Source organism: Schistocerca gregaria, chromosome 8 (assembly GCF_023897955.1).
Source record: "Schistocerca gregaria isolate iqSchGreg1 chromosome 8, iqSchGreg1.2, whole genome shotgun sequence".
In the NCBI taxonomy this organism is placed as follows: domain Eukaryota; kingdom Metazoa; phylum Arthropoda; class Insecta; order Orthoptera; family Acrididae; genus Schistocerca; species Schistocerca gregaria.
Genome location: NC_064927.1, coordinates 294227279 through 294249652, shown reverse-complemented (window position 1 = coordinate 294249652; position 22374 = coordinate 294227279). Strand labels below are relative to the sequence as shown.

Below are 22374 nucleotides of genomic sequence, written 5' to 3'. Positions count from 1 at the left end.
TCTTTTCAATTCAATGATGTACTTTTCCCATATACTATCTGTTATTTGTATAGTTTCTGCTTGTTCATATTTGTGAATTTATTGATATTTTATGAAAACTATTTAGGAGGCTACAAGCAATGCTGTCAGGTACTTTGGTACATTTCTATAGATTCACCTGATTTTCACAAGATGTATTCAGGCCCAGTACTAATTCTTTTATGTGAATTTGTTTCACATTTTTGTACTTTCTTGCGTTTTTATTTTTTTTATTTTTTACTTACTGGAACTCTCTTGTGTTTTGCTAGCTAATGAATGAAATTGTAATAGTTACTAGATATCTTCCTTATTTATGTCATCTCTTATGGATATATATTAGTGAACAGTACCGCTGTCAGTAGAGACATTCCTCCTTTTTATGTCATGCTAGTTCTGTTTTACTTTTATTTATTTATTTCCCCTCCTTGCTCATTTTTTTTCAAATACAGGTTGTTTCCTGAATGTTTCCTATCTGTCATTCCCTATTTTCATCTATGTTGACTGACTTTTTTTGTTTCAGTGATGCTCATCCAGTAGCTTGTGAGTATGGATATCTTGTTAATGCTTTCCTAGGTTGTAACAATTACTTTTAGGCTAGTGGATTGGGTTGTACTCCGGTGTTTTCTTGTCTGTAAATTCACTTACAGTTGAGTCGGCATTAAGTCGATTCCTGACAAATGTAGCAGCCTGGGTGCGGCGGTTTCACGTGCCAAACTCAACCAACAGCTTAACCCAACTGATTGTGGTCCTTTGGTTCTAAATCGAGTGGAAGGACTGAACCAGGGACTTCGAAAGTGAGTATTAAAATCCTAGCGGTTAACTGCCATACCATTCACAACAAAGTGCCAGAGTTTGTAGTGCTCATGAAGAGCACTGAAGATCACTTAATATTAGGTACAGAAAGCTGGTTAAAATCTGGAATTTATAGTATTGAGTTTTTTAAGGAAAATCTAAATGTGTATCGAAAAGAATAGGCAAATGGGAAATGGAGTTGGTCAATTTGTCGCAACAGAAAAAAAAAAACCCTCAAATCTACTGAGAGAGAAACTGAAGCTGCATATGTGACTGATTGAGCAAGACTTTATATCAGGGTTGGCCATAAAATGATAATTGGGTCCATCTATTTCTCACCAGACCCATCTCCTGGTGCAAGCGAAAACTTCAGAGAAAACTTCAGTTCACTTATCTGTAAGTTTCCCAACCATACTGAATCATCAGTGGAGACTTTAATAATCTTACAATTAATTGGGAAAATTATACTTTTGTTAGTGGCGGGCATGATAAGGAATCCTCTGAAACTTTACAAAATGCTTTCTCTGAAAACTACCTGGAACAGATACTTAGGAACACCACTCATGATGGATATATACTGGATCTAATGGAAACATCAAGACCTGAACTCTTTGAGGATGTTCACATCAAAACTGGCATCAGTGACCATGACATGGTTGTGGCAACAATGATTACCAAAGTACAAAGGACAACTAGGACAAGCTGGAAGATATAAAAAAAATCAGTATTGTCATATCTCAATGAGGAACTTGAAACTTTCACACATGGCAGGTGAATGTAGAGGAACTCTAGCTCAAGTTTAACAGAATAGTTGAGCATGCACTGTACAGATATTTACCCAGTAGATCAGTTCACAATGGGAGGGAACCTGCACGATATACAGTCGCTGTAAAGAAATTTCTAAGGGAACAGAGACTACTGCATGGTGTAAAACAAAGTGTATGGATATAGATAGAGTGTTGCAGAATGAAACATGTTTGTCTGTGCTTGATGCCTTCCTTCAGTGACTACCTTAGCAGAATAATGTCAAATGACATTTCACAAAAGCCAAAGAAATTCTGGTCATATGTAAAGGCTGTTAGTGGCACCAAAGTTAAGTGTCCAGTCTCAAGCGAATGAGACAGGAACTGAAATGGAAGGTAGCAAAGCAAGAGCCAAAATACTTAACTCCATTTTTAAACATTCTTTTACGAAGGAAGACCAGGAGAACTGCTCCAATGTAATCCTTGTACAATTGAAAAGATTAATGAAACAAGTATTAGTGACAGTGGTGTTGAGAAACAGCTGAAGTCGTTAAAACTGAACAAAGTTCCAAGACCTGATGGAATTCCTATCAGATTCTGTACTGAATTTGCTACTGAGTTAGCCCCTCTTGTAAAGTGATCCAAGCAACAACCACCCAATATCACTGACATAGATTTGTTGTAGAATCTTTGAACACATCCTGAGCTCAAACATAATCAGGTATCTTGCACAGAATGACTTCCTCCTTGCCAACCAGCACAGATTTTGAAAACATCAATCATGTGAAACCCAACTTGCACTTTTCTCAAATGACAAAAGTTTTGTCTCAAGTACAGATAGTGTTGAGGATCAGTGGACAAAGTTCAAAACCATCGTACAATATGCGTTAGATGAGTATGTGCCAAGCAAGATCGTAAGAGATGGAAAAGAGCCACCGTGGTACAACAACCGAGTTAGAAAACTGCTGCGGAAGCAAACATAAACATAGCCAAAGTCTTGCACACAAACAAAAATTACGTGAAGCGAAATGTAGTGTGAGGAGGGCTATGCGAGAGGCTTTCAATGAATTCGAAAGTAAAATTCTATGTACTGACTTGGCAGAAAATCCTAAGAAATTTTGGTCCTATGTCAAAGCGGTAGGTGGATCAAAACAAAATGTCCAGACACTCTGTGACCAAAATGGTACTGAAACAGAGGATGACAGACTAAAGGCCGAAATACTAAATGTCTTCTTCCAAAGCTGTTTCACAGAGGAAGACTGCACTGTGCTTCCTTCTCTAGATTGTCGCACAGTTGACAAAATGGTAGATATCGAAATGGACGACAGAGGGATAGAGAAACGATTAAAATCGCTCAATTGAGGAAAGGCCGCTGGTCCTGATGGGATACCAGTTCGATTTTACACAGAGTACGCGAAGGAATTTGCCCCCCTTCTTGCGGTGGTGTACCGTAGGTCTCTAGAAGAGCGAAGCGTTCCAAAGGATTGGAAAAGGGCACAGGTCATCCCCGTTTTCAAGAAGGGACGTCGAACAGATGTGCAGATCTATAGACCTATATCTCTAACGTCGATCAGTTGTAGAATTTTGGAACACGTATTATGTTCGAGTATAATGTCTTTTCTGGAGACTAGAAATCTACTCTGTAGGAATCAGCATGGGTTTCGAAAAAGACGGTCGTGTGAAACCCAGCTCGCGCTATTCGTCCACGAGACTCAGAGGGCCTTAGACACGGGTTCACAGGTAGATGCCGTGTTTCTTGACTTCCGCAAGGCGTTTGACACAGTTCCCCACAGTCGTTTAATAACAAAGTAAGAGCATACGGACTATCAGATCAATTGTGTGATTGGATTGAGGAGTTCCTAGATAACAGAACGCAGCATGTCATTCTCAATGGAGAGAAGTCTTCCGAAGCAAGAGTGATTTCAGGTGTGTCGCAGGGGAGTGTCATAGGACCGTTGCTATTCACAATATACATAAATGACCTGGTGGATGACATCGGAAGTTCACTGAGGCTTTTTGCAGATGATGCTGTGGTGTATCAAGAGGTTGCAACAATGGAAAATTGTACTGAAATGCAGGAGGATTTGCAGCAAATTGACGCATGGTGCACGGAATGGCAATTGAATCTCAATGTAGACAAGTGTAATGTGATGCAAATACATAGAAAGATAGGTCCCTTATCATTTAGCTACAATATAGCAGGTCAGCAACTGGAAGCAGTTAATTCCATAAATTATCTGGGAGTATGCATTAGGAGTGATTTAAAATGGAATGATCACATAAAGTTGATCGTCGGTAAAGCAGATGCCAGACTGAGATTCATTGGAAGAATCCTAAGGAAATGCAATCCGACAACAAAGGAAGTAGGTTACAGTACGCTTGTTCGCCCACTGCTTGAATACTGCTCAGCAGTGTGGGATCCGCACCAGATAGGGTTGATAGAAGAGATAGAGAAGATCCAACGGAGAGCAGCGCGCTTCGTTACAAGATCATTTAGTAATCGCGAAAGCTTTACGGAGGTGATAGATGAACTCCAGTGGAAGACTCTGCAGGAGAGACAATCAGTAGCTCGGTACGGGCTTTTGTTAAAGTTTCGAGAACATACCTTCACCGAAGAGTCAAGCAGTATATTGCTCCCTCCTACGCATATCTCGCAAAGAGACCATGAGGATAAAATCAGAGAGATTAAAGCCCACACAGAAGCATACAGACAATCCTTCTTTCCATGTACAATACGAGACTGGAATAGAAGGGAGAACCGATAGAGGCACTCAGGGTACCCTCCGCCACACACCGTCAGGTGGCTTGCGGAGTATGGATGTAGATGTAGATGTAGACACACTGAAAACTTCGGATCAAGGCAACTGGGTAGACGCAGTATTTTGATATCCGAAAAGCACTTGACTCACTACCACATCTATGCTTATTGTCAAAAATATGATCATATGGGTGTATCAAGTGAAACTTTTAACTGGATTTAGGGCTTTTTGGTAGGGAGGACACAGGATGATATCTTGAATGAAGAGTCATCATCAGATGTATAAGGAACATCCAATGTGCCCCAGGGAAGTGTGTTGGGGCCCTTGTTGCTCATGTTGTATATTAACGATCTTGCAGACAATATTAATAATAAAATCAGGCTTTGTGCAGATGATGCACGTATCTGTAATGATTTACTATCTGAGAGAAGCTGCATAAATAGTCAGATCTTGGTAAGATTTCAACATGGTGCAGAGATTGGTAACTTGCTCTAAATGTTCAAAAATGTCAAATTTTACACCTCACAAAATGAAAAAATGTAGTATCCTATGACTATAATATCAATGAGTCACTGTTGGAATTGGGCAAACTCATACAAATATCTGGGTGTAACACTTTGTAGGGATATGAAATGGAATGACCACATAGGTTCAGCCAAGGGTAAAGCAGTAGGTAAGACTGGTTTATTGGTAGAATACTGGGAAAGTGCAATCAATTTACAAAAGAGATTGCTTACAAACCACTCGCGTGACCCATCTTAGAATACTGCCCCAGTGTGTGGGACCCATACCAGATAGGACTCACAAATGATATTGAACGCATACAGAGAAGGGCAGCATGTATGGTCACAGGTTTGTTAAAATCCGCAGGAGTGTGTCACAAGACATACTGAACGCACTGAACTGACTAAATCTCTAAGACAGATGAAAACCATACTGAGAAAGTCTATTAACAAAGTTTCAAGAACTGGCTTTAAATGTTACTCTAGAAATATACAACAACACCCTAAGTACCACCCACACAGAGATCATGAGCGTAAAATTAGAATAATTACTGCACACACAGGGGCATTCAAACTATCATTCTTCCCATGCTCCATACATGAATGGAACAGGACGAAACCCTAATAACTGGTACAATGGGACGTATCCTCTCCCCTGCACCTCATGGTGGTTTGTCGATGTAAATGTAGAACATTATTTTGCAAATGTCTCTATAGCAACATCTCAGTGTCGTCTCAGCTATGAGCACAGTTACTCTGTTTTCGCATAGCCATCAGTGCTTCACAGTCGAAAGCTGGCAACAGTGCTGCGAGCTGTCAGGTATCTTATGCTGTCTCAACTAGAGTAGTTAATACCTGGCCCCCTTCTCTGTCACTGGTAGCTGAGTCATATTTCTTACACTTCCTTGTTCTGACACTGCTCTGATGGTAAATGACACAAATGCCTATCTTACTGAATTATTCATTTTATGTAGTACTGACACCTTTGACTCACGACATTCAATCGCGGAGGTACTGAGTTGCATAGATAAGCACAACAAAAGGACTGTTAAACAAGTAAGCTTTCACCCAAAAAAGACCATTGAAATCACTCGCTCACTCGCTCGCTCACACACACACACACACACACACACACACACACACACACACACACACACACACACACACACACACACACACACACACACACACACACATGCAACTTTCACATGAATGATGCAGCCAGGCACTGTGGTAACGTGCTTGCACATGCCCATTTTTTTGTCTAATTCCGTAGAAGTCGGTGTGGTGTGTTGGGGCTTATGGGCGCTCAACATCGAGGTCATCAGCGCCCTGACACACATTAAAAGGAACAAACGTGGACAGACCTAAGAAAACTAAAGCACACACTCAAAGAAAGCAGGAAAAGAAGGAAAATGCTACATAAGAAAGTAAAACCTAAGGGAAGGGGAAACATGGCAACAAGTATGTCACAGGAAATTGTTATTGGCTGGCCACTTACATAAAATATGGGCTAGCTTGCCATACAGTGAGCAAATTAAAATCCTCTCCCTAAAATCTTTGTAAAAACATTTGACATGGCACAGAACTTTAAAACTTTAGCCACATTCGTCCGAGTGTTGCCTAAAAGAGACGGCAGGTCCGCTGGCAAGTCAGCTGCGGCGCGCTGCTCAGAAAATAAAACGCAATCCAATAAAACGTGGTGCACAGTGACCTGGACGCCACAAGCACCACACATTGGAGGGTCCTCTCGCCGGAGCATGTAGCCATGCGTCATAGGCTGTGGCCTATTCGAAGCCGAGTGAGGAGAACCTCGTCTCGTCGATGGGGCTGAAAGGAAGTACACCACACACGCGTTGTGGGTTTGACTATACGGAGCTTATTGTCAGTCACTTCCAGCCACTCATCCTCCCACCGTCGCACAACCCGTGAGCTCAAAAGGGAGGTGAGTGCGTGCAAGGGGATAGCACACTGAGATACGTGTGGGGCAAGACACGCCTCCTTGGCTGCAAGATCTGCCCTTTCATTCCCAGCAATGCCGACATGCCCCGGAACCCAGCAGAAAGCTACAACCTTCCCCAGTCGCTGTAGTCGGAGGAGGGCCCGTAGAAGGCCTTTTTGGTCGAAAGCTTACTTGTTTAACAGTCTTTTTGATGTTCCTATCTGTTCAACTCAGCTTCTCTGCTATACAGTGAGTGGCAACTATCCTTTTCATAATACTGTCGTTACTCCGTCCTGATTTTCCATTACATATTCATAGCAAATCCTTGACTGTACTTGAATGTATTACATTACAGGTTTCCTTTCACTTGTATGTATCTTTTGTTTCATTTATACAATAGCACTACGGCATCTTATTATGTATTTGTTCGATGGCTTGTAAATTTACTGTATAGGACCTGAAGACAATTCTACTGAGGAAGGCAAACTGGTAACCCAAATTAGAAGCTATAAAATGGCTCATGGAATACTATTTTCACAATTCGAAGTTTTTAGCGATGAACATTGATTGTCAGCAAACATGGAAAGCACATATAAAAGTACTTGCAAAAAGAATGTCATCAGCATTTTATGCTTGTAGGGTGTTAGAATAAAGTTGATAATGGCCATGTCTTGTGGTGTCACATAGGCCGTCCCACATAAAACCGAAACACCTCACACACCAGTTAATCATCTAAGGGACCAAACTGCTGAGGTCATCAGTCCCTAAACTTATGCACGACTTAAACTGACTTACACAAACTCATGCTAAGAACAACACACATATCCATGCCCGAGGGAGGACTCAAACCTCCGGCAGGAGAGGGCATTCAATCCATGACATGACGTCTCAAACTGCGTCGCAAATTGTGTCATCGTGTACTAAATGATATGAAATTAAAAATCTATTGTGTGAGTGTGGTGCAAGAGTTGAAATCTGAGGAACAGGAAAGAAGTGATCATTATTGTAACTGGCTGTTTATGTCAACTGCTAATGGTTACTTGGACTCCTTGCTTTCCATTTGTCAGGTTAAGTAAACTCCCAGAATCGCACATACCAGTCACAGAACAACTCACATCTTCTGCGTGAAGAACCGCGACCCTCAGAGAAGATATAGCTATTTGGTGTGTGTTGTCCGGCATGCACATTACTGACCTCACATTTTTCAATTACACTTTAAATAGTGCCAAATATCTAGAGATCTTTATGGTTCATATCATCAACATGTTCCCTGTAAACAGATTTGTCAGTAGAGGCTTTTGACCCTCAAAGTCCTCAGACTCAACACTGTGTAATTTTTATTTATGGGGCACACTAAAAAGCAACATGTAAGCTGGCAATTCTTGCATAACAGACAATATTAAACAGAACTAACATCACACTTGCAGCATTACAGTGTGTTGCTGATAACGACATCACACAAAGTGAATGACGCCTCAACGTCCATAGCTACCACTTCCAGCATGTCTTATAAAACAGATAACATTTTTTTAAAAATATTACTATTAACTATTCTTTTTTTATTTTGTTCAACATTACTTGAATATCAGGTGTGAGGCATACAAGTTTTATGTGGGGCACCCTCTACTATGTTTACATACTCTCACTTCTTAGGTAAGGGATTTTTTCTGGGGATCGGAGGCACAAAGCTGGACTGTGTTTTTAAGCTGCAGAAAAAGGCCTTATAAATGATACCTGGAAGTAGCAGTCGAGCTCATTGTAAAGACCTACTTAAAAAATTGAACATTCTTTCTGCACTAAGCTGAGTACATCTACCTGCACTAACTAGGAATACAAGGAAACACACAGCCGTATAAAGGTCCGGTCACCCATGTCCAGGCTATGACAGGACTGAGTGCCAGATAAGTGATGCCTATGCTCCGGCACCTTCCTTTAGGAGCCACATACAACTGACGCTCATCCTAGTACTACTTCAGAAGTGGTGGTCTGAGTGTGTATGTGAAAGTTGTAAATATGTATGCTAACTTTCATAATAGTGAATTAGTGCTTCAAAGGGAGGGGTGATGGGGACCGGGAGGAGGGGAAGGGGGGGGGGGGGGGTCGAATTGGGGATCCACAGTGCCTGAAAGACAAGACCAGTACAGCAAGGGTTTTGAACATTATTTTCTCATCTCATGGAAGAATATTTTAAGATGCTGCAGCACATCTTTGTCAACTTTTAAACAAATTAGAAACAAAACTGAGGAAAAAATTACACTTTCTGGAAACTATCAATTTCATCCAAGAGTGCCTATCTGCCTTTGTACTTGGTATTCTGGAATATTTCATTTGTCAGGATAAACACAGGAAACTTCAAACTACTTCTATTAATCTTCCCACATCCATTGTTTGTACAGAACACAGTCTTGCGCAGCCTACAAAACAATTCTACCGTCGTGTCCCTTCACATGAAAAATTAAACCAAAACAAATTGGCCCAGCATGATCTCAGCTCACTGATATTCCTCAAGCATGGCATGGTCATGCCTGGACTGTGACATTTATTTTATTGGTATATTTCATCCTCTGAGTGATGGCCAATGCACAGATGCCTCAGCACAAACATGGTCTGGATCCTAAGAGATACAACTTATTGTATCACTGAATTACATCAATAAGAACGTAATGAAAGTAGTTTACAAGTCTCTAACACTGAACAACTTATGGCCCAGAGGCCCATACTTGCCCTTCTATAGACGCTATCCATGTCAGTTGTTGCTGCTGTAGTGCTACATGCGAACAGTGGACCCAATGATGACGGTCAGAGTCTAGAGTGCCTCTGGCAGCCACCATAGGTTGTTGCACTTCAATGTCGGCATACACTGCACTTGATGTAGTGGCCCCACTTACATCTGCTGTCAGCTGTAGGTGTAGTAACTAGTGGAGTACTACACTTTTCGTTCCTTGCGGCATGAAAGACCAGGCATCGCTGTCCACAATGCTTTAAATGAAGAGGCCGCTGTCCGCAATGCTTTAACTGAAGAGGCAGCCAGTCATGAAAAGTGCCTGATCCGACCGGACCGGTGCGTATAGGCTTAACCGAGTGAGACAAGGGCACTCCTGCCGGCCACAGAGTCTGAGAAAACTGTGGACAAGCAAGAGTCATCTGAACACTGGAATCAATGTTGATGGACACCAGCATGAGTAGCAACGATGGCAAACAGGAGAAGAGAGGCTCTGGTGATGGTGAGCGTGGTTACATCCCTGCTGGCGGAGGTGCTGACACAAGCCACAAAAAGCAAACCTGCCGTCTGAACAGATGAAACACCACTCTCAGAGGTACGTGGGTATGACCAAGCCTCCCTGACTCTCTGAGCAGCCAGGGCAAAAGAAGGACGTGGCATCAGGCCCACAGCCTGAGGAGGGGGCCATGCCCATACTAGGAGGCAGCTTGCTTCAGTGGCATGCCACAAGTTGATCTTCGGTGCAAACAATGATGATACTGTGATTGCACTGACTGTGGACAATGTCTGAATGCCCTGTCCCAGACTGGTGCAACACGTATGAATGTGGACAATTCCAATGCAACTTGGGGCACTTGCATGGCAGCATGAGTTTGAGCAGTATGAGCAACTGATGACCACACAGAGCTCGGCGGGACTCTAGGCCCCAACTGGAATCATTCTTCAAAAAACAAAAAAGTATTTGAGAGCATTTGCCAGTAAATCTACGTACTTGCAAATCTTCCGTCTTAAAACATTCGGGCAAGGTGTTCCACCTCACCATCTGACTGGCGATGGAAAGGGTATGCCTTGGTACAATGAATGCCATTATGTGTACAAAAATATTTGAAACATTGGACAATGAACTAAAGATGTTTGAAACGAGGGTGTAAACAAGCCTTCTACAGGGAATATCTTTGACAGGGATCGACAGATGGACGGCAAACAATACAAGAAAAATGAGAAGTGTTTAAAAAGCAACAGCAAAAGCAATCTTTCCCAAGGCTATGTAGGGAACGCCCATGGCAAAGAAACAGTGTGTAGTACAACTCACTGAACTAAACAGTTTTGGCAGGCTGCAACATCTATGTCACACTCCCCAAGCCACTTAACAGTGTTTGGCAGAGGTTACTTCTGGTTCCATTAACTGATCCCTTCTTCCCTCTTTCACTCGCAAATGATGCATGGGAAGAATGATTGTCAGTGAACCTCTGTATTGGGTCTAATTTCTCTAATTTTCTCATCATGGCAATTTTACAAGATGTATATTGGAGGAAGTTGTATGTTGTCCAACTCTTCCTCTCTTGTAAGATCTGTTACTGGAATTTGTTGAGCATCACTGTACTGGACTTACATAAACTAAATGACACTGCAGTAAAATGTGCTGCTTTCTCTCTCCCTCTCCCCGATTAAGTCCTATCAAAAAAGGAATGCAAACCGACCAGTTTGTTGTCAATAGTGTAATTTTACAGAATGTGATTTCTTCTCCTATGTATGCACAATATGTTACACTTATTCACGTTCGGGGTTAACTGCTAGAGCCTGCACCATTCATCAATCCTCTGCATGTCATTCTGCAAATTGATACTGTCTTCTGGCAATGCTACTTTCCTATAGGCAACAGATCTCATCTGCAAACAGCCTTAAGGAGCTTTCAATGGTTTAACTAGATCATTTATATACACTGTAAACAGTAACGGTACATCATATTTCCATGAGGTCCTCCAGAAACTACCTTAAATCTGTCCATTTTATTCCATTAAGAGTGACTTACTGTGTTCTATCTGCAAATAATTCTTGAATCCAATTGAATATGACCTGAAAGTCAAAAAGCATGTTTCATAATTTTAAAACAGATTGACATCTGGCCTATAATAAAGTAAATCTGTGCTACAAACCTTCTTAAAACAGGAATGACCTGTACTTATTTCCAGTCAACCTTCGTTACTCCAATGATCTACAATAAACTGGTGCTAGAAGGAGAGCAAGTTATTTTGTGCAATCTTTGTAGAATCTTATAGGTATCTCATCTGGTCCTGATGCCTTTCCACTACTAAGCAATTGTAGTTGCTTTCCTATTTCCAAATCGATTTTCTCAATATCTGCCATTTCGAATTTCATATGATGATTGAAAGGAGGGACTGTATAACTATCTTCTGTGTGTAACAGTTTCAAAAAACCTAATTCAGTAGTTTGACCTTCTCTCTGTTATCTTACATTCAGTACCAGTGTTGTTATTGAGTGAATGAATATAGGGTTTAGACCACTTACTGATTTCACATATGATCAAAATCTCTTAGAGTTTTTATTAAGATCAGTTGAGAAAATTCTACTTGCAATGTTATTGAACGCTTCTATTATTGCTCTCCTCATACTCATTTTCACTTCATTCAGGAACAAGGTGTTCCTTCTCCCAATTGATGCCTGGCCAAAATGCATGGCAGTGTGTGCCAACAGCTGTGTACGAGAGATGCCTCAATGGCCCTCAATGTAATAAGAGGAGAACTGCTGGAACCACGACATGAAGGTTAAACCTCTTAATCGACACAAATGTCATCCAAGAGAGAGAGAGGCGATGGCGTAATGTATAAAAATTCTGAAGCGGGTCCATCTGCAGCCGGGCATATGGTCGAGCCACAGATGTCATGCATACCACCTGCCAGAGCAATGGTTTCACCACCATGTCAGGGGCAATGTGGGAAGCTATTCACTCACAGTGTGCCTTGCCTTTGTGTCCAGCTAAAAACAAAGTATTTCTCCCTGCTTGAACGAGTGGTCAGGGCTCATCGGAAGCCAGGTCTGAACACCTGCAATCGCTTGTTAAAATGTGAAATGGAAATCGATCTCATAATTGTTAATGGGACAAGAACAGCCAAACACTGAAGACAATGAGCAGCTTTGTCCAGTAAGGACAGTGAGTGGCTAACAGGGGAACCAAGGAGTTATGGACAGTAATTAAATGAAATTTTGCATCATAGAAAAACACATGGATTTTTTTAAAGGTCTGGACAGTATCAAGAGGTTATTATTCCACCTGAGAACAATGTTACTGAGCCGATTTGTTTCCGACGCAAAGACAATTGGTTGTTCAGAGCCATCTGAATGGTGATGGGCCCCCATCCCACACAGGGACGTGTCTGTGGCCAGGACCACATGCTTCTGGGTTGAAAGGGAAGACAATCCTTATGTCACAAAGCATGCTCACAGTCCGCAGACAAAAAAAGTATTTTTCCAAAGCAACAGATTCAAGGGATGAGCAATAGTAGCCACTCTGGGAATGAACATGTGATATCACGCCACATTGTTGAGGAATGCCTGAAGTTCTCATAGATTAGACAAACGAGGCAAAACAGTAATGGTGGCAACATGTTTTCCATGGAACATAAACCCTGCCAGGAAATTTCATGAGCCAAATAAACAAAGGAAGGCTGGAGAAAGTGGGACTTAGCAAAATTAAATTTAGGGGCCATGGCCTGTTCACAGTCAACTAAGAACGAAGGTTACGTAGGTGATCCTCCGAGGTAGCACCAGTCACAGTGATGTTATCAAGATAGTTAATGCAATAAGGGACAACTGTCATAACCTGTTCTATGAAACACTGAAACATGGCAGGCTCATTAGCAACCCCGTACATTAGCCGCTGATACTGACAAGGGGCGAAAAACATTACTTTGTCAATTACTGTACCAACATTGTCTTACTCCCATTTTTATTTAGCGGTTTATCATCACATCCCTGTTCTTGTTAATCATTGGCATCATTGAAAGTACACTTTTTGTGTACAGATTATTATAGTTCTATTCACCTAGTTTCTTTTCTCTTCACCACTCAACTGTTTAACAGCTTTTGCAAATCCTACTAACCTTGGCCATCAGACCTCCCTCATTTCTGAAGATATCACCGCTTCTCCTTCCAGGAACCTGTCTCTGCTCCCCCCCACCCCCGAACTTAGCATGTTTCATTATGCTTTGTTCCCTTGGTAGTGCTGACCCATCACATGTGTCCATAAGCCACATCATAACATTCTTCACCTGAAGGCACTAAGCTCCATGTTGCAAATGCATACGTCGAAATTTTCAAGAACAGACAGACATCCATGTAATACTTCTGTCGGAGACCTGGATCAAACCAAGTATTCCCACAAGTTCAGTAAATCTACACTGCCACATCTTTCTAAGATTCAACAGACATAAATAGATGAGGGGAAGGAGTAGGGGTGTACATATGCTCCGCTTTATCACAAACAAATGGAATATATGTTCACAGAAATCAAATCCCTTAACAGAAAGTGCCTGACATGCGTCCTCTACAAACCTCTGTTAAGTGGCTGTGTTTGCCTTTGAATGTGCTCTTTCAAATATTGAATCGACTTATGACTATATAATTTTAGCTAGTGACACCAACATCAATTTTCTACACAGCAGTTCTTCCAGTCTGAAGTTTATGTGAATGCTTTCTTCTCCAAAGTTTTGCTATAGAGCAATTTGTACTTCTCAAACACTTGCACCTAGCATGTTTACCAATGACCAAAGAGTGAAGTCATCAGTTCCATCAGATTAGGGAAGGAAATTGATCATGCCCTTTCAAAAGAACCATCCCGGCATTTGCATGAAGTGATTTTGGCAAATCACAGAAAACCTAAATCAGGATCCCTAGATGCAGTTTGAACCGCTGTCCTCCCAAATGCGAGTCAAGTGTGCTAACCACTGCATCATGTCAATCAGTTGTATCCCCAGAGTTCAGTATCAGGTCCTATACTCTTTTCATTGCATGTAAATGATGTCCTATTGCAAATGCCATATGTAAGCAAAATGACCTCCAATTGTATCTAGAAGCAATACCAATAAACCTGAAAACAGCTATCGAGAATCTCAATACCGACCTGCAAGTGCTTTCAAAGTGGGCAAAGAACATAGCGTTGAAGCTCAAGCCATTTAAAACTGAAGCAGTACTGGTTGGCCATTCAAGGCTGATTAGCCTGTGTGGCCCTCAATGTGTCATCTTTATGATGATTATCTATCTGTCCTTTTCACAACTGTTGATATTCCAACCTGAACTATATCAGAAAACATATATTTTGTACACCTGTAAATTCTTTTATGCCTGCCTCTATCATTATTGACATAACTACTACTACTACTGTCATTATTAGTGGCAGCAGGAGCAGCAGCAGTCGTAGAAATACTGACAGTATTAACTTTATTAGTTCATAGTCGGTATCACCTACACACACTGTCTCTATACGCAAAGAAATCATTTTGATACTATTTGTCATACTAAAGTATTATTTCTTAGGTAACTATGATGTACATAGGATACAGCATGTGTGAAACACTGATCCAATCTAAGAGGTGGCCTGATGGCCTTAATATCAGATTAAATAAATAAATAAATCTGGGGCAAACAAATATGAAAACTCAGAAGACAAGGAAGCCAATTTGTGACAAGGCACTTGGTCTCTCAACAGATGCAAAGCATCTACAAAAGAAAAACCACACGTTCCAAAGGCAACTAACCCAAACAAATTTTAGGTACTAGCATTGTTAATCATCAAGTATGTAATGGAACAGACAACGGACTTGTAAACTGTGTCAGCTGGGAATTGGCCGATAATAAGAATCTGTTACCAAAGCTCGACACATCTGAAGTGGGGACTCTAACCCGGCATACGTTTCCACGTTGAATAAGGATGCAGTTGCCCCGTTCTGCGTTGCAGAATTAATGGAATATCCATCGCCTGCACTTCAGTGAAAAGTTTGCTGTGACCTGCAGGCAATGGCAAAACAATTTGAATACTGCCGTCCAATGGTTTCTACATTGATTCCTAAAGGGGCAGAAATCAGCATATCACTGCTTAAAGCTCTATATAGAGGAAGTACGGCGAACTTGCTGGTGGCCGCTATTTTGGACCCACTGCACTGCTGGTGATACATTGACTTCTGCAGTATATTTAGCTGAGTAAATTAAAGAAGTCAACTCAACTGTCTAATGCACTGCTAAAACAGATCAGTGGCTTCAAACACACGTCGAATATTTATCAAGAAAAATCTCAAAAACTATAAGCTAAATGAGTCGAAAAGCATTTGTTGTGGCAAGCACAAAACAGTTTTTTCCCTGCTAGCCTTTAGTAATAGGAAAATCAGATTTTGCTCTTTTTGTTGTGATATCGAGTTTGAACACCTGTTTTCGTAATTAGCGTTAAATTGGTCCTATCCAATAGTCAGCAGGACAGAAGGGAACCAATATTAGTTTGCAAGTGTAAGGAAAAATCTATCACTAATTTAAAGCGCTATATCGACTTACTTCTTGTTCCTGCTACTCGGTACCATGAAAATTAGCCCAATGTCTCTTGTTGCAGGAGATAAAGCATTGTATCAAAAATAGGCTGAAGGAAACAGTAACAACTGTACTCATATTAATACATTGTAGATTAGCAGCCAGATTGCAACAGTAATTGTAGTCTCCTGGTAACATTAAGGGCTGCTGAATGAAAGGTAGTAGGTTCGGTACTTGCCCAAGTTTTTTTCCATATATATAGAGTGGAACGAAGTATAACTTATTATTGTGAGCATCGTAAATATATTAAGTTTAAACCATACTGTACAGTCACATCACTGAGGCATTATTCTACTTAAAACTTCGAAGATACACGATACTTCCTATGCTTCACACACAACACTTGGGCCAACAATGGCTGCTAATGTCATTTGATGTGGCTTCAGCGAATCCTGAACTGTGGACGGAGGTAAACGCAGGGAAAAAGGATGGCATATACTCCTCTATACAGAGCTTTACTGCTGCTATGTGACCCCTCCACCTTTTTTAGTGAGTTACATCACTTGGTGCAGGCCCCACACATGTGTTGTACAGAACACGATGGGCACAAAGAAGTGGCATTCACTGTTCCTGCTACCAAAGACGCGTTTGTGCATGTCGGCCTTATTGGCAGCTACCTCTCTTCTCGCAGCACATTAGACCATGTGCCAGGACTGCATGCTGTCAACAATGTTGACACCACACCAGACTTTTAATTCGCAGCCCATAGTCCAGGAGACCAAGCATTATTCAAAACCTATTCTAACATGTGGTCCTCCAACAGAAGGGCACAATGACACTGCTTCTTATCTGGAGACGAACAAATGATTGCATCTCTGACCATGGTGTCCACATATGACTCCCGAGGCTTAACTGTGATGAACCAACAATCACGGTTGAGGCCATGAAGTTCTGTCAACCAAGATTGATATGATTACATTGGCTGCTTGTGATACTGGTAGAATTCAAAATGTGTGGTGACTAATGTGTAAACTTGTGGTGACAGGATGGGCAGCAAACGAAACTTTGTCAAAAGAAAGCGGCACTGATTCTTGCAATGGAGCTAATTCACACAGTAAGTGATACATATGAGGGGGTCCCCACTGCAAGAAAGGAGCTTTACAGATCTCCATATAAAGAGGCCCCACTGCAAGAAAGGAGCTTCACAGACTTCCAAGTTGACCACCCAGAATGCCAAGAATTGTTGGTGAAGCTGTTTCTCATAAACTTCCCACTCTTCTGAGGGACTAGAGTAAAGCCTCCATGAAAGAGCCACACTGAAGAAAACCCACAGAATTCGAAACACAAGAAAGCTGAAAAGCCAAGTTCAAATTTACCCAGGAAAAAAACAAACAAAAACTGAAAAGAGCATTCATGTCAGATGGTAAGGCTGTATAATGAACTGCCAAATGAAGTGAAAACAGTTTACTAAAATACATGTTCAAAAGGCAGCTAAAACATTCTTCAAAAGTAATGCATATCACAGAAAGATGTCTTAGAAGAATCAAAGTAGTGAATAATAATGTAATGGAATAACTACAGCACCTTGTCACATTTCAATAATGATTATGTGGTTACCTGCTTTCGCAAGGAAATCTTATCACGAAGTAAAAGGCAAGATAGAAATGTCCGCTGGCTCAGTTTTTACGGTGGAGAGAGGGGCACATAGTTGAACGAAGAGACTGGAGTTGTTGAAAGGGGGCGCAGCAACAACTTTATAGACCAAGAGTCTTCGGTGGGTGTCTTAGTGTGCTCAGCAGCAGAGTGGAACTATGTTTCACATTGCAAGTAACCAGAAGCAGTCCAGGAGTGATCAACGAGTGTCCCCAGTGCGTGTGGCAACAAAGAATGAAACTGTGTTTTATTTGCGAGTTACCTGTATCATATTTTGTGTAAATCGAGGAACATTATATAATAAGGACTTACCAAATGAGGCAATACAGCTGTTAAAACTGTCCTTATCTTTGGGAGGAAGGAGTTGCTCTGTCCATTGGTTTTTCTGAATTGATAAAGCAAATGCTTGGATGGTTCTTTAATGAAGGCCATAGTCAACCATTTGTTCTATCCTCAAAAGCCACCTGTTATGCATGTTGTGTTTTGCATATTTTGGCCTTCAATTTCCACTGTATTACTTTGACAAATCCTATATCACTGTGAGACGATAAAGATAAAAAAATAAATTAAAAAAGTTAATCACCCGTTGCTGCACTAGCCATCTGTTTCTGCCGTAACAGCTATACACTTATTCAGGGTCCACTCTCAGTAGTGCATAAATACCTCGGATCATAAAACATAGTCTGAAAACTCTCTTGAGCACCTAGTTCAACGACTCACATAAACTGGAAGTCTTCTAGACCTTGTACCTACTGACAGACATGAACTTACCTGCAGAATCTGTATTGAGACTGGAATTAGTGATAATGTCATCATCATCATCATGGCAATGATTACCAAGTTAATAAATTCATCAAATAGGCTAGGAGAGTATTTATGCTGGAAAGAGCAGATAAGCAGTTGTTAGCACATTACATACAAAAAATGGACATCATTATCCTCCAGTGTGATGGACACAGAATAATTACGTGCAAAGTTGAACCTGATTGTAGCTCTTGCTCTGCAGAAGTACATAGCAAATAACTTGATTAAGGATTTTAAAAAAATAAAAATAAAAAAGGGTTTAATAGCAAAATTCAAAAACGCTGAGGAAGCACAGATTTTTGAACTCTCAGGTCAATAGAGAAAGTGGAAATGTTGACAGGCAAAAGTCAGTAGAAATTCATGTGAACATAAAAAATAATAATAATAATAATAAAACAATCGATGCAGGAAGCGTACAACAACTTCCACCATCATACCATAGAAGGACCTCGTCAAGAACCTGAAAAAATTTTGGTCTTACATAAAATCACTAAGCAGGTCAAAGGTTTCTCTCTAGTTACTCTTTAACCAATTTGGTATAGTAATAGGAGACAGCAATACAAAAGCCTAAGCATTAAACTTTCCATTTAAAAACCATTCACCCTGAAGGCCCATACAGACATACCATCATTTTACTATCCCACAGACACCTGTATGGGGGGGGGGCTTAGAAATAGCCATCCTGGCACTGACTACAACTGTAAGAGTTGAAAACAAATCAGTAGTCAGATTTTGTAAGAGTCCCACTTTGGTTCCATAGAGTGTACTCTAAGGCATTGGCCCCTTACTAATCTTGCATTTATTGAGAATCTCTCGCCCAATGCAATGTTCCAAGAGACAAAAAAGATGCATCACACTCCTGTATATAATAAGGGTAAAAGGAACAACCTGCACAATTACAGACCAATATCCTCAACATCAGTTTGCTGCATAATTCTGCAGCAAATTCTAACGTCAAATATAGTAAATTTACTTGAAACAGTAAACCTGCTGTTCACAGCTTTAGAAAACATTGTGAAATCCAGCTGGCCTTTTCTCTCACAATATCTTGTGAAACACAAATGAAGGGCCACACGCAGACGCCACATGCACAGATTTCTGGAAGGCATTTGACACACTGCCCTACTGCAGGCAGTTAATAAAGGTCCAGTCATACAAGACTGACAGTCATACAAGGCTCACAGATATGAGTGGCTCAAAGATTTGTTAAGTAACAGAATGCAGTATGTCATCCTGAAGAGAAAGTGCTCTCAGAGACGAGCGTATCATCGTAAGTGCCAATGTAAAGTACAATGAGACCACCCTTGTTCTCTATACATGCAAACTATCTGACAGAAAGGGTGAGCAGCAATCTGGAACTGTCTGCTGACGATGCTGCTGTCTACGGGAAAGTATCATCACTGGGTGGCTGCATAAGGATTCAGGATGACTCGGACAGAATTTCCCTTTGGTGTGATGAATGGCACCCTTTGTAAACGTACAAAAATGTAATCTAATGGAGATGAGAAGGAAAAACAACCCTGCAATGTTTGAATACAGTATTAGTGATGTGCTGTTTAACATGGTCATGTTGATTAAATAGCTAGGCATAATGGTACAAAGCAACATTATATGAAGTAAGAACACAAGGCTGGTTGCAAAGAACGTGAATGGTCAATTTTGGTTTATTGAGAGAATTTTAGGAGACTGTAGCTTATCTACAAAGGAGGCCACATACAGAACACCTGTTGAGTACTGCTTAAGTGTTTGAGATTCCCAGTAGCTCGGATTACAGGAAGACATTGAAGAAATTCAAGGGTGTGCTGCTAGATTTGTTACTGGTAGGTTTGATCAACATGCGAGTAATTTGGAAATTTCCTTTGAACTCAAATAAGAATCTGTGGTGGGAAGGCAACGTTATTTTTGTTAAGTATTATCAGGAAAATTTGATACTGTCAAAAATAAGCTCATTATATTGAGCGTTGTAATGTGAGCATGCCAGAGAGCACTTATGTATGTTCATCCCACAATATTATTAAACACACATGTTTGGTTTCTTTGCCTTCATCATTACTATGGTTACTATGTCATATTTGGTTTACAATAAAGAGCAACTGTGTTTAATTAATCCCAAGCTTATTTACCCTGTTATTTTCTGCTAAAAAAAAAAAAAAAAAAAAATAAGTCACAGACATCAGATAATGGAACCACACCATTGTGTACTTATAGCCTATACTTTTTTATTTTGGTGACTGTTTGATGCAGAGAAACACACAACAGAAAACTATATATACCACCTTTCAAACTTTTGCTCTTTCTTTAGTGGAAGTATACATATTCACACAAACAACCATGCCCACAAATCCCACACTAGTGTCTGCTATTATACTTTGAGGCGCTAATAAGGATACTTCTTGCTCCTTCAATAAGCACCTGGCCCTCCCCATCAAAATCTCTGCACAAGGCCCCTATGTTCTCCAGGAACCGCAACGCTTGGTGCTAGGTTTCACAATGCTTGTGATCTGGTATTCTGCAGCAGGTTTTCTTGTAGCATTTGACCTATGCCTCACCCATAACTAACACCAAGCAGCACAACCATTTTTTTTCTATCTTACTTTTCTACTGACCTAGCTTTCAAATTGTCCCTGCACATCTGTTAGACTACATGTTGTTCAAAGATAGATTGAGGCTCTTCTATTTCAAGTAATACGTTAAAGCGATTGCTAACTGCAATTTGAAATGTGATTTCTGAGGTTTTCTCCTTTTGCCTATTTCTTGTCACCTTTTCCCAGCTCCCACCGTCTCTTTCCTCCTTCAAACTATCAAATTCAAAATACACCATTTGTAATTCTGCCCCAAGGGCACAACACTTTCTTCCCTATTCAAGGATTTTCCCTTCTTGACTACATAATATGTTGTCATTATGTCACCATCATGGCAAAACTACTGCTCTCTTGAGGGTCAAGCTAAAACATCAACAGATGCAGAACATTCCCACTTGCCTAGTGTGTTCTCATGAGCACCTTCGAGTACAGAAACCTGCACTGCGAAAGATCTGTTATCTGCACCTCCAATACAGTGTAATTCCCTGGGCACATGTATATCCACTGCCCTCTTGGCAATCATTTCCTGCAATTTATATCAATTCAGCAAAATCATACTGTATACATCAATTTGTTGGAAACAACAACACTGACATTTGTTCTGATAGAAACAGCTGGCAGATCTGTTTCCAAAACCTTTAACAAGAAACAAATTCACATCAAATAGAAAAGCTGTGTGAATTTCCTCATAAACAATATCAATGAAACAAGAGTGGGAGTATTGTCAACAATGAGCTTGTTATGTTGACTTTTGATATAGTTCAAAGCTTTGTTCCTAATGGTCGTTAATGTGAGCAGCTCATGTAGGTTTCCACATGTGAGTTTGCAGCTATTGGAACTTTACAACATACAAGGATTTTGCTTCTCTTCTTATTAATTTTCATAATATACCTTTCTGAGAATACTTTGTTCATGCCTTTACAGCCTTCTGGAGACTCTTTACATTCAGCTACCAGTGCTATCATCATATGCAAATCTATGCAAAGTTATATCCAAGTATTGTTATTCACTTAACATATGTATATTGACATTTGCTTACTGCATTTTCGACGTATGTTCCAGTGTAATGGGGAATCTCATTGTTATGAGAAAAATTTCCTGTAAAAAAAAAAAACAAACGTTTATCTCAACCGATGGCACGATTAGAACTTGCATTTTTCTTTTTTGTCCTCAAAATAAGCTTAAAAGTGTGAGTTGCAGATTCTACACTAACACCATGGGGCAGCAAATGATTATGGGACTTGGACATTAGGCCTATATAACTTTTTGTTCCTCCCAATGAATCAGAGGCAAAAAAACACTGACCAATACACTTGCAACAA

The 22374-nt window shown here is 40.6% G+C and overlaps 1 protein-coding gene across 1 annotated transcript in view; it reads right to left on the bottom strand.

Annotated features, from left to right (window-relative positions):
• Positions 1–22374, bottom strand: part of LOC126284508 (SWI/SNF-related matrix-associated actin-dependent regulator of chromatin subfamily B member 1) — a 124263-nt gene that overhangs the window by 101016 nt on the left and 873 nt on the right. The gene's annotated exons all lie outside the window — the stretch shown is intronic.